The 13,040-nt window shown below is 40.3% G+C and overlaps 1 non-coding gene and 1 pseudogene across 1 annotated transcript; one reads left to right on the top strand and one right to left on the bottom strand.

Annotated features, from left to right (window-relative positions):
• Positions 1–488: 488 nt before the first annotated feature.
• LOC113183780 (small ribosomal subunit protein eS6 pseudogene) lies at positions 489–2,522 on the bottom strand (annotated as a pseudogene).
• Positions 2,523–3,547: 1,025 nt separating this feature from the next.
• Positions 3,548–3,650, top strand: LOC113186189 (U6 spliceosomal RNA). Its single transcript, XR_003301240.1, has one exon. It is a non-coding gene; the product is annotated as a U6 spliceosomal RNA (small nuclear RNA).
• Positions 3,651–13,040: the final 9,390 nt, after the last annotated feature.

The raw sequence follows: 13,040 nt of genomic DNA, 5'->3' as shown, positions 1-13,040 counted from the left end.
TCAATCCCCAGTACCACCAAAAAAACTATTCCAAAAGATGAGCCCAAGATAACCTCTGAGAATGACATGAAAAGTTTAAAGATGAAAAAAAAATGTAGCCTTGAAAAACCTGTTATCTGCCATTATATAGGAGTTTTCAGAAGATACCAAATAATTAATCTACTCATTGGACAAATATTTGATGACTGATTACTTTTTCCCAGGTACTGGTGGGCATCCCTTTTTTCTAAATTTCTTCCTATATTCTACATTCAGATGCTTCTATGACTCAAAAGCATTAGGTACTTCTATTGATTATTGCTTTTATTTTATGTGTCTTTAGTCTCACTGCTGGCTCCTTATAGCATATTTCCTTTGTCTGAAAAGTGAAAATTTCTTTGGCATTTGTCTCTTTTATATATATATATGTGTGTGTGTGTGTGTGTGTGTGTGTGTGTGTATTTTTTTTTGAAGGTCTGATCTTATTTATTTGTTACTGATAAAAATTCTTATTTTTGACTGGACTCAGAAGTAGAAGCTCTCAGAGAAGACAGCCTACGTCTCTTGGCAATCTGTTCCTGGCATTTTTCTTTGGCTTCTTTCATTCTCTTGGCCAAAAGTTTGGCATATTCTGCAGCCTCTTTTTCTTAGAATGCTGTTTCTTCTGAGCAATATGCAGGCGCTTGTGTTGCAGGACACATGGAGTAACAAGACGCTGAATCTTTGGTGCTTTGGTCCTGGGTTTTTTACCTTCCTTGTTTAAGGGTTTTCTGACAACATATTGGTGGACATCATCTTCCTTAGAGAGATTGAAAAGTTTGCGGATTCTACTAGCTCTTTTGGGTCCCAGTCTTCAAGGTACAGTAGTATCAGTAAGTCCAGGAATATCCTTCTCTCCTTTTTTTACAATAACCAAGTTGAGAACGCTCAGATTGGCATCCACAATGCAATCTCGAACAGATTTGTGCTTTCTCTCTCCAGTTCGCCTGGGTCTATAACATGAGTGCCCCTTACTCAGTAGTAGGCGAACACGGCCATGGGTCAAGACACCCTGCTTCATGGAAAAACTTTGTTTGTCGTTCCCACACTGATTCGGACCACATAACCCTTCCATTCTTCACCCAGAGCATCCGCAGCAACTTCTGTGGCCATATGCTTCTCATAAAAAGTACGAAGTTTGCGTTCGTCGTCCACTTCAATGAGTTTCTGACAGCCAGTGGCTGGGAAGGAGATATTCAGACCCTTCTCTACCTGGAGCCAGGACCTTGATGTGCTGGGACTGACACAGTGTTCTAAGCGTGTGTGTGTGTATTTTTTTAGTTGTAAGTTGACACAATATTTTTATTTTATTTATTTATTTTTAGGTAGTGATGATGATCGAACCCAGGACCTTGCACAAGCTAGGTGAGCACTCTACCGCTGAGCCAGCAGGCATTTGTCTCTTTTTTTTTTGCTTAATAATGTTCCATTTTTTTAAATGCCTCTCTGAGAAGGTGACATTTGGCCTTTAATATTTATTTTTTAGTTTTTGGCGGACACAACATCTTTGTTTGTATGTGGTGCTGAGGATCGAACCCAGGCAGCACGCATGCCAGGCGAGCGAGCTACCGCTTGAGCCACATCCTCAGCCCTCCATTTTCTTTCTTCACAACTTTACCAGTTAGGATGTTTTGGCTGATAGTAATAAAAAACAGAATATTTCTGGCTTAAACAAAATAACGTATTGACGGGGTTGGGGTATATCCCCTACATGAGGCCCTATGTTCAGTCTTGGACCACATGTATACACACACAAATCTATTGGTTCATGTGACTAAAAAGCCCAGAAGTAGGTCGGGCCTTAGGCTCAAACACTGTCAGGAGGAGACTGGCTTCTTTCTGTTTTTGGCTCTGCCTTATCTTTTTTTTTTTTTTTTGTGGTGCTGGAGATTGAACCCAGGGCCTTGGGCATGTGAGGCAAGCACTCTACCAACTGAGCTATATCCCCAGCCCTGCCTTACTCTTTATTAAACAATTTTTTATGTTGTTGATGGACATTTATTTATTTATTTATTTATGGTCCTGAGAATCGAACCCAATACCTCACACATATGAGGCAAGTGCCATACCACTGAGCTACAACTACTGCCTTAATCTTTGTTATCTCACCCTACCTACACCCAGGGAACTCTAGATTCTCTCCTCAAGGTTGCAAAAATGGTTCCTATCTTTGTTTCTGCTTCCTGGCTACCATGAACTGAATAACTTTCCTCTGCCATGCTCTTCCTCCATGATATTCTGCCTTATCTCAGGCCCAGAGCAATGGAATTGACTGACCATGAACTGATCTTCTGAAATTTCTTTTGCATATTGGAAATGATAAGACACCAAGGACCAAGATCAGGAGAAACTATGAGGAAAAAGGGATTCAAGTCACTGTCCTGCCTGCACTTAACTTTGAAAAAGAACTCCCAGAGGGTTTCAAGCAATCAAATATAGGTTACCAAGATGAGGGACTTCACATATAGGACAATGAGATAAAAATTTAAGATAGAATGAGTCATGAGTAGTCCATTGGTATGTTGCCAAATTTGGGGGGCAGGGCAGGACAACACCGAGGTCTATATTCAGAATTAAATCATATGGCCAAGAGTGGAGAAATGGTTTCTCTAATAATATTTGAGGTTACTACCAGGAGAGGAAATGCTACTTAGCAATCAATAGTGGAGTCTCATTGTAAGAGCCATGCTCCTTCAAGTCTAAAACCATGGACCACAATCATTTGCTGGGCATTTACCCGAAAAAAGGGCTTACAATTGTAAATATGTATCCTTCATGGCACAGAAGCATCTCTCAAGGACTTGAGAGTCATTTCTCAGGAATGTAACCATCAAAAGAATAAGACTTCAGTCTCCAAGACTCCATGAGAAGACAGTATTCTAACTTTGATAATTACCTGCCAACAAACACAGCTGGCCTAATCTCACTTATACTAAACAATGCTTTGTACTTTCTACTTCTCTGATTCTGAGCTCCAATCTTCCCCCTTAGTTACTTGCTTTTAGTTTTATAAAAATCACTAATTTTGGAGGTCACACATCTGAGCTATATTAGTTACAATGATAAAAAGTTCAAAGCCAGCCTTAGAAACTTAGAAAGATCCTGTCTTGGATGCTAACCCACAACAAGGGAAGGGAAGATTAGAAGTTCATTGGACTAGACAAAGGGGAATGAAGGGAAGGGAGGGGGAATGGTAATAGGAAAGACAGTAGGATGAGTCAGACTTATCTTTCCTATCCTCATATAAATAAAGAACCAATGTTAACTCCACATCATATACAACCACAATAATGGGATCCTAATTGGAACAAGTTATACTTATTCTATGTTTGTATAATATTTCAAAATATACTCTACTGTATATTTTGTATATAAAAAAGAATAATAAAAAGAGGAATATCACACATACACACAAAAATCCTGTCTTAAAGAATAAGAATGGCTAGGGATATGGTCCAATTGTAGAGCACCCCTGGTTTCCATCTCCCATACCACAAAAATAAGAGGAGAAGGAGGAGGAGACAGAATTGTGCTTGCTTTGGCAGCACATATACTAAAATTGGAATAAAACAGAGATTAGCACAGCCCCTGTGTTAGGAGCCACAGCAAAAATATTGATACAGGCACCTTTGGATTTTATGACTGCCAGCCAGCAATTCACATTCATATGGTAATTGGACTCATGCTGTCTAGCTGGGCCCATTTTCAGGACTCAGGTTACTCATGTCACTCTTGTAATGGGAGAGTTCCCATTGGTTGGGAAAGGATGGTAGGAGGGTGTTCCGGGGGAAGGGGAAACCCCCCGGCTCAGGTAGAACACACACGTGGCGGACCCACCTGTTAGGGGACGCACACGGCCTCTCTCTAAATAAAACTTTGTCTCAGTTTGACTGGCTTGTGTTTTTGTGCCCAACCGGGTTGCAAGATTGCAAGCCCGCGTGCACTGACAGCTCAGCAGGGAATCGCTCAGCAGGGGTGCCGCAGGCAGTGCTCGGCAGCAGGAGCGGGACTCAGCCGGCCCGGGGCCGGGCAGTTTGCGGCATTTTGGTGGCCCTGTACCGGGAACGCCCAAAATTTAAAGGTGAGTAATATCGCTCGCCCCTAAGGAAAGGCGACAGAATGGGTATTTCTGTTTTGATTTATTCTGCTCTTATTTCAGGCTCTCTAGCCTTACAATTTTTTCAGACGAGTTGGGATAAATGGTTAACTCAAGGTTTGAAGTTATTCGGCCCTAAGAGAGAGAAAATTGACATAATCATTTTCCTCCTCTCCATTTCTGTTTCATTCTGTTTTGGCTTTCTTCTATCCTATCTTATTGGGTTACGTTACCTTTATAGTAGATTAGAATCTAGTAAAAAACAAACCGAAAAACTGTTAAGTAAATTGTTAGAGGTCCAAGCCATGGCAGAAAACATATTAGGTCAAGCAAAACAAAAGGTCTCTCAAGCTAGTCAGATAGAAGAAAATTTGAACAAGGCAAGCTCAGGGAAAAAACGGTCGTCAGATAGGGAGGCTGCTACTAACTCCGTTCCACCACCAGAGGGCATAGTTCAACCAACAGCTTTACCTGCCTCCATAGATGATGAACGGAATCCTGAGGCGGGACCCCAAAAACTAGCATGCCCTGTAGTTGAGCAGGGAGAAGAAAAAGAACGAGTTTACCGTGCCTTAGATTTCAAAATAATAAAGCAATTAAAGGAAGCTGTAGCAGCCTACGGCCCGGCCGCTCCCTTCACAGTCAGTATGGTCGAATCTATTACCGGCTGGAACTTAACACCAGCAGATTGGGCTAACGTGTGTAATTCTGTGCTAAATAGAGGACAGTATTTATTATGGAAAATTGCCAATGAGGAATTTTGCAAGGAGACAGCTAGGCGAAATGCAGAAGCAGGTTACCCTGAACGAGACCTGAAAATGTTACTGGGAAAAGAGGAATTTCAAGAGCAAATGCAACAGCTCAGATATGATCCTGGCGTATACGCTCAGGTCGCTATAAATGCAATTAAGGCATGGAAAACTTTAAAGGGACAAGGGGATTTTCAAGGTCAACTATCTAAGATAATACAAGGAGTTAATGAGCCCTACGCTGACTTTGTAGCTAGACTTATTGAAGCAGCCTCTGAGACATTTGAAAATACAGAACAGGCAATGCCATTTATAAAACAGCTGGCTTACGATCAAGCAAATCGTTGCTGCAAAGAGGTCATTAGACCATGGAAACAGGAAGATTTAAACACATATATTAAATTATGTAGAGACATTAATGAACAAGGACAAGTCATGGCAGCTGAAGTAAAACAGGCTTTAAGTACCAAGCCAAAAACATGCTATAATTGCAATCAAGAAGGGCATTTTAAAAGAAATTGCCCCATAGGAGGAGGGTTTAACAAAGCTAGGTATCAAAAGAGTAGAATCCCGGGTATTTGCCCACGATGCCATAGAGGGAGACATTGGGCTAATGAATGCCATTCTCAAACCACCATAGAGGGTATTCCGTTATCAAAAAATGGACAAAGACCAAGTGTCTACCCACGATATCGTGGAGAAAGGCATCAGGCCCCGTTGTCAAAAAACGAATTGGAGGGCCCAATGCCCCGGGGCCCAAAACCACAAATATACGGGGCAATGGAGGAACCCAGCAGCACCATCAAGGTGGTGCCCAGGACGCATTATCCATCAGATCCCTCATCAGACAGACTAGAGGGAGCGCAGGGTTGGACATCTGTGCCTCTGCCAGAGCAGTATTAACTCCAGAGATGGGAGTTCAAATCATTCCCACAGGAATAAAAGGACCTCTTCCCCAGGGAACAGTAGGCTTATTATTAGGACGCAGTTCTTCTACACTTAAAGGACTTATGATAACTCCTGGGGTAATTGATCCCGATTATGAGGGTGAAATAAAAATCATAGCTAGTTCTCCAAGAGGTATATCAGTAATTTCATCAGGAGATAGAATAGCACAGTTATTAATAATACCAAGCCTACATGATAAATTTTCCAGTTGTAATGTAGAAAGAGGTTCCAAGGGATTAGGCTCCACAGGTGTAGATTGGGCTATGCTATCTTTAAATTTAGATTCTCACCCTATGCTAAAATTAAATATTCAAGGGCATGATTTTAATGGACTGCTGGACACAGGCGCTGACCTCAGCATCATATCTCGCCAGGAATGGCCTAAACATTGGCCATTACAGCAAGCGACCCAAACGCTTAGAGGCCTAGGAGTGGCAACTAATCCCCATAGAAGTGCAATGGTATTAGATTGGAGGGATCCTCAAGGATGTGAAGGAACTATACAGCCCTATGTATTGGACCATCTCCCCATAAATTTATGGGGACGAGACGTCCTAGATCAATTAGGATTGACATTAACAAATAACGTCAATCCTAACGCGCCCACTACTAGGGCAAAACAAGGCTTTAGAAAAGAAAAGAGATTAAGAAATCAAGAACAAGATATAACAGCACCAATTCAAGTAGATCAAGAGATAGATAAACATGGATTGGGTTTTCAAAAAGGGCCACTGAGACAATCAAAATTACTTGGAAATCAGAAAGACCAGTGTGGGTTCCTCAGTGGCCCCTAACTAAAGAAAAGATACAAGTAGCCCATGATCTGGTCAAACAGCAATTAGTGGAAGGACATATACAACCTTCCGTATCTCCCCATAATACTCCCATTTTTGTTATTAAAAAGAAATCTGGTAAATGGAGATTATTACAAGATTTAAGAGCCATTAATAATGAGATGGTTATTATGGGACCTGCTCAATCAGGGATTCCCCAACTGTCTGCTTTACCAAAAACGTGGCATGTTCTAGCTATAGATATTAAAGATTGTTTCTTCTCAATTCCAATTCACCCCGAGGATAGTCCACATTTTGCATTTACTATCCCTGCACTGAATCATGAAGGTCCTGATCAGAGATATGAATGGAAAGTACTCCCTCAAGGGATGGCTAACAGCCCAACTTTGTGCCAAATTTATGTTGATAAAGCAATCCAGCCACTTAGAAATCAAAACCCTGAACTACAGATATTTCACTATATGGATGATGTGTTAATGGCACATAAAGATAAAAACACATTGCTAGAATGTTATGCCACGCTTACAAACTTATTAAAAAATTATAATCTAGAGATAGCAATAGATAAAGTATAATTAAATCTTCCAATTAATTATTTAGGAGTTCTATTATCCTCAACCATGGTCCGTCCACCAAAAATTCAAATACGAGTAGATCAACTCAAATCACTTAATGACTTTCAAAAGTTATTGGGAGATATAAATTGGATAAGGCCTTATCTAGGCATACCAACAGGAGAATTAGGACCTTTATTTGATATTTTAAAAGGTCCATCAGATCCAAATTCACCCCGCATGTTAACGCCTGAAGCTAGAAAGGCATTAAAAATCATTGAAACATATATGGAAAATATGCATTTGGATAGAATTGATATAAGTTTGCCTTTATTATTTATTGTATTACCGACAAAAATATTCCTACAGGGGTATTTTGGCAAGAAGGTCCATTATTATGGATACATTTATCTTATTCTCCTAATACTATTCTTACTAGAATAGCTGCTGACAGCTCAGCAGGGAATCGCTCAGCAGGGGTGCCGCAGGCAGTGCTCGGCAGCAGGAGCGGGACTCAGCCGGCCTGGGGCCGGGCAGTTTGCGGCACCCCTGTGCAAAGATGACATGCAAATTCATGAAGTGTTTCATTAAGAAGAAGCATGTCTGGGTACACTGGTGCATGCCTGTATTCTCTGGGTTGGGAGGCTGAGGCAGGAGGATTGCAAGTTCAAAGCCAGACTCAGCAACTCAGCGATGTCTTAAGCAACTCAGTGAGTACCTGTTGCTAAATAAAATACAAAAAAGGGCTGGGGAATGTGACTCAGTAGTTAAGTGCTCCTGGTTCAATCCCCTGTACCAAGGTGGGGGAGGGGGAGAAGATGGTATGGTAAGTGCTGAAGTCAAAGACAAATCTGTGTGTGAGTTTGATCAGTAAGGAATTATGCTAACTGGAATTTTTCCAGTTCTGCAGATACAATGCCTTTCATAATTTCATGCTTTTGTGCGCACATGATTCCTCACCTGGATTGCTTTTTCCCTTGTCCTTCAATGCTCAGCTCATGTTCATCTAGGAAATGCTCCCTGACTCAGATGAGCAGATAAAGTACAAAGTAGTGGACAATGAGCACGTATCCCATAGAGAGCGGGCACACTTGGTATGAATCCCTGCTCTACCACTGCACCAGTTTCAATAAGCTTGTGACCAGAAAGTTACTTAACAACTCTAATATTTAATTTTCTAAGCTGGAAAACTGGTGTCATACTGGTACCCATTTCATGGCATTGTTGTGAAGATTAAAAGAAAATGCCCAAAGAGTGCAAAGCCCAGTAAGTGGCCTGTAAGTGCTCGTTACACTATTCACTGGGCCTGACTTGTACTTAGTACCTCTCTCTTCTATAGTTCTTTTTTTAATATTTATTTTTTTAATTGTAGTTGTACCCAATACCTTTATTTATTTTTATGTGGTGCTGCGGATCGAACCTAGGGTGTGCACTTGCTAGGCGAGTGCTCTACTGCTGAGCCACAATCCCAGCCCCTCTTCTATAGTTCTTTTCACATGCTACAATTATTTGCTTATGCTAGATTGTGTGTTCATTGAGCACTATCCCAGAGTTTAACAATAACAATTAGCTTTATTGAACACTTACAAAAGTTTCTAAAAGGACTGAGGATATAGCTCACTTGTCTAGCATGTGCAAGATTCTGGGTTTCTTTTGAAAAAAAAAACAACCCACAGATTATGCTATACATTTTTTTAAATATTTATTTTTTAGAAGTAGTTGGACACAATACCTTTATTTTATTTATTTATTTTTATGTGGTACTGAGTATTAAACCCAGGACCTTGCACATGCTAGACAAGTGCTCTACCACTAAGCCACAACCCCAACTACATTAAGGTGCTGCTACTTTTTTTTTTTTTTTTTTTTTTTTTGGTATTGAGGATTGAACCTAGGAAGGGCTTTGTTGCCATCATGGTCTTCCTTCCCTCCACTAATTATGACATGTATTACTTTCATTATCATTACTTTTTTGTGTGTGTGATGCTGGGGATTGAACCCAGGCCCTTGTGCATGCTAGATGCACACTCTTTAACTGAGCTACCTGCTAGTATTATTATTCAATTCTATATCATTTATAATGTAAACAAAATTTCCTTTTTACCACAAATAAGCTACAGCTCAGGCTGTTGTCAGAAACTTTTATTGGTCAGCATCTATTTTCTACTGGAGAAACTGTACCCCAAGCTGTTACTGGATCAGGTCCAAGGAGGTCCCCAGAAGGGAGTAGAAACCTCTAGTCAGCTCTGATAAACTTTGTTTGTTTGCTTTTTTTTTTTGGTACCAGGGATTGAACCCAAGGGTGTTTTAACTACTGAGCCACACCCCCCAACCCTTTTTATTTTTTATTTTGAGACAGGGTCTCACTAAATTGCCCAAGTGGGCCTTGGAACTTTCAAACCTCCTGCCTTGGCCTCTGAAACAGTTGGAATTACAGACATATGTTACTGCATCCAACACATTATTTCTTCTGGATTTGAAAAAGTTTATTCCCCTCAGGCCTCCCTTTCCACACTATGGTAAATATTCATGGAGTTGGGACTGGGGAGATAGCTCAGTTGGTAGAGTGCTTGCCTCCTGTGTACAAGGCCCTGGGTTCAATCCCCAGCAAAACACACACACACACACACACACACACACACACAATTATTCATGGAGATTCCTATACATAAGGAAAAAAAAAAAACTAACAACCAATGATAGAGTAATGCAAATCAAAGCCACAATAAGGCACTACTTCACACCAATTTGAATAACTATAGAAACAACAATAAAAAGAAACGTTGGGGTGATGTGGAAAAATTTGAACCATTATGCATTGTTGATAGAAATATGAAATTGTACAGCCACTGTAGAAAATGGTATGGCAGTTACTAAAAAATTAAAAAGAGTTACCTAATGATCCAGCCATTCCACTTCTGGACACATACCAAAAAGAAATAAAACCAGAGACTTGGAAAAACAAAAACAAAACGATTTAGGAATAAACTTAACCAAGAAGACAAAAGAAAGATTTGTACATTGGAAATTATAAAATACTAATGAGCTGTCTGTGGTGGCCCACACTTGTAATCCCAGCCACTACTGAGGCTGAGGAAGGAGGATTACAAGATCAAAACCAGCCTCAGCAGTTTATTGAGGCCCTGAGCAACTTAATGAGACCTAGTCTCAAAATAAAAAATAAAAAGGGGTGGGGATGTAGCTCAGTGGTTAAGTGCCATGGATTCAATATCCTGGTACCAAAAAACAAAACACTAATGAAAGAAATTCAAGAAGACACAAATAAATGTAAAGATACCTCATATTCAAGGATTAGAAGAATTTATATTATTAAAATGTATCAAGGGCTGGGTTGTGGTTCAGTGGTAGAGCACTTGCCCAGCACCTGTGAGGCACTGGGTTAGATTCTCAGCACTACATGTAAATAAATAAAAATAAAGGTCCATTGGCAACTAAAAAAAATTTAAATGTATCAAAATATCACATTGAATCCTATACATATGTACAATTATTATATTTCAGTTACAAATAAAAAGCCCATACTACTCAAGCCTATCTACAGATTCAATGAAATCTCTATAAAATTCCAATATTTCATATAAATAAAAAAGAAAATCCTAAAAATTTTATAAAACCACAAATAGCTCGGTGCAGTGGCACATACCTGTAATCCCAGCAGCTTAGGAGGCTGAGGCAGGAGGATGGTGAGTTCAAAGCCAACCTCAGCAATTTGAGGGCTTAAGCAACTCAGTGAGACCCAGTCTCTAAATATAATATAAAAAGGCTGGGGACAGTGGTTATGTACTCCCGGGTTCAATGCCTGGTACAAAAACAAACAAACATAAAGACCACCCCCCAAAAAACTTGTCTTCCATTTATTCCACTTTTTCCCCTCTTTGTACCAAGGATGGAATACAGGGATGGTTTACCACTGAGCTGCATCCTAAGCTCTTTTTATTTATTATTTATTTATTTATTTTGGGGAGGTACTGGAGATTGAACTCAGGGGCACTCCACCACTGAGCCACATCCTCAGCCCTATTTTGTATTTTATTTAGAGACAGGGTCTCACTGAGTTGCTTAGCATCTCACTTTTTGCAGAGGCAGGCTTTGAACACATGATCCTTCCTCCTGTCTCAGCCTCCCAAGCCACTGGGATTACAGACATGTGTCACTTCACCTGGCCCTTTTCATTTTTTACTTAAAAATAGGGTCTTGCAAGTGAAGTTATTCAATCTCAAAAAAACAAATGCCAAATGTTTTATCTGATATAAGGAGGCTGACTCATAGTGGGGTAGGGAGGGGGAACATAGGAGGAATAGATGAATTCTAGATAGGGAAGAGGGGAGGGAGGGAAAGGGAGGAGGCAGGGGAGTAGCAAGGATGGTGGAATGTGATGGACATCATTATCCAAAGTACATGTATGAAGACACGAATTGGGTGTCAACCTACTTTATATATAATTATTATTATATATAAACAGATGTGGGAGGCCAATTTTACGGGTGACTGAGTTACACTCCCCAGCTGGGTGCTGAGGCGCTCAGTCACAGAAATGGGTGTGTCTTGCTACAGCCCCATGGGTGAAGCTATGCTCACCTGTTCCTTTGTAATATAACCCCTTGCCCTGTTTAGGATAGAATCTTCCATGGAAGTGCCTTGTGTGTGTCCCCTCCTCTTACTGTGCCCCTGGGTGTGGCCTACCCAGGTGTTAGTCAACCTGCTGACAGTGGACATCATGAAGATAGACTCAGCCCCTGAAACCTGACCCCTTGCCTCATTTGAATAGCTTCTCCTCAATAAAAGGGGTCAGCGTGTGCTCTCGCTCTCTCTCTTTCTTTGGACCCTTAAGGTCAGAGGAGCCGTCACAGCAACACCAAAGAAAAAGGTATTTGTGTCTCTTGTGTGGTTATTTCGTGCAGCCCAGTTAGCCCAGTTAGCCCAGTTTAACTAGAGTGACCCCTGAGCCTTTTAGTCGCAAGAACAGAAACCCGGCAAACAGAGATATGAAAAATTGTGGTATATATGTGTAATAAGGATTGTAATGCAAAAACAAACAAAAAACAAAGTACATGGGCTGGGGATGTGGCTCAAGTGGTAGCGCGCTGGCCTGGCATGCGTGCGGCCCGGGTTGGATCCTCAGCACCACATACAAACAAAGATGTTGTGTCCGCCGAAAACTAAAAAATTAAAATAAATATTTTTTAAAAAAAGATTCTCTCTCTCTCCCTCCTCTCTCTCTCTTAAAAAAAAAAAACAAAGTACATGTATAAAGACATAATTGGCATGAACATACTTTATATACAAAGATATGAAAAATTGTGCTCTATATGTGTAATAAGAATTGTAATGCATTCCGCTGTCATGTATTTAAAAGAAAATAAAATCAATTAAATAAAAAAAATAAAGGTAAAAAAGTAAAAAAGAAAGAAAGAAATAGGGTCTTGCTAAGTTGCTTAGGGTCTTGCTAAATTGATGAAACTGGTGTGGAACTGTGATCCTCCTGCTTCAGTCTCCAGAGTCACTGGGAGAACAGCTGTGTATCACCATACCCTGTTTATCCATGCTACTTCTAAAAGCATCTTGTCATTTACAGGTGACCCTAATCCTTAACAATATATTCAAGTTTAACCATTGATTGTAAGTGGTTAAATTCTAAATAATTAACTTAAGTAAAATAAATGTGTTGGTGTTTAGAAGTTAAGGGACAATCAAATGGCTGAGCTATGTGGGGGGGGCATAAATAGAACTGAACCTCAGGAATAACTCAAATAGACGACATTAATACTAATTGGAATTTTCACTTATCCTTCAAACTCTGCCTTTATCAGCATCTAGATTTTATTTTCTCCTGCTGCAAACCAATTTCCTTCACAATATT

The sequence above is a fragment of the Urocitellus parryii genome, chromosome 6, assembly GCF_045843805.1.
Source record: "Urocitellus parryii isolate mUroPar1 chromosome 6, mUroPar1.hap1, whole genome shotgun sequence".
NCBI lineage: Eukaryota > Metazoa > Chordata > Mammalia > Rodentia > Sciuridae > Urocitellus > Urocitellus parryii.
Note: the sequence above shows the minus strand (reverse complement) of the source record. Positions and strands in the feature narration are given on the sequence as shown.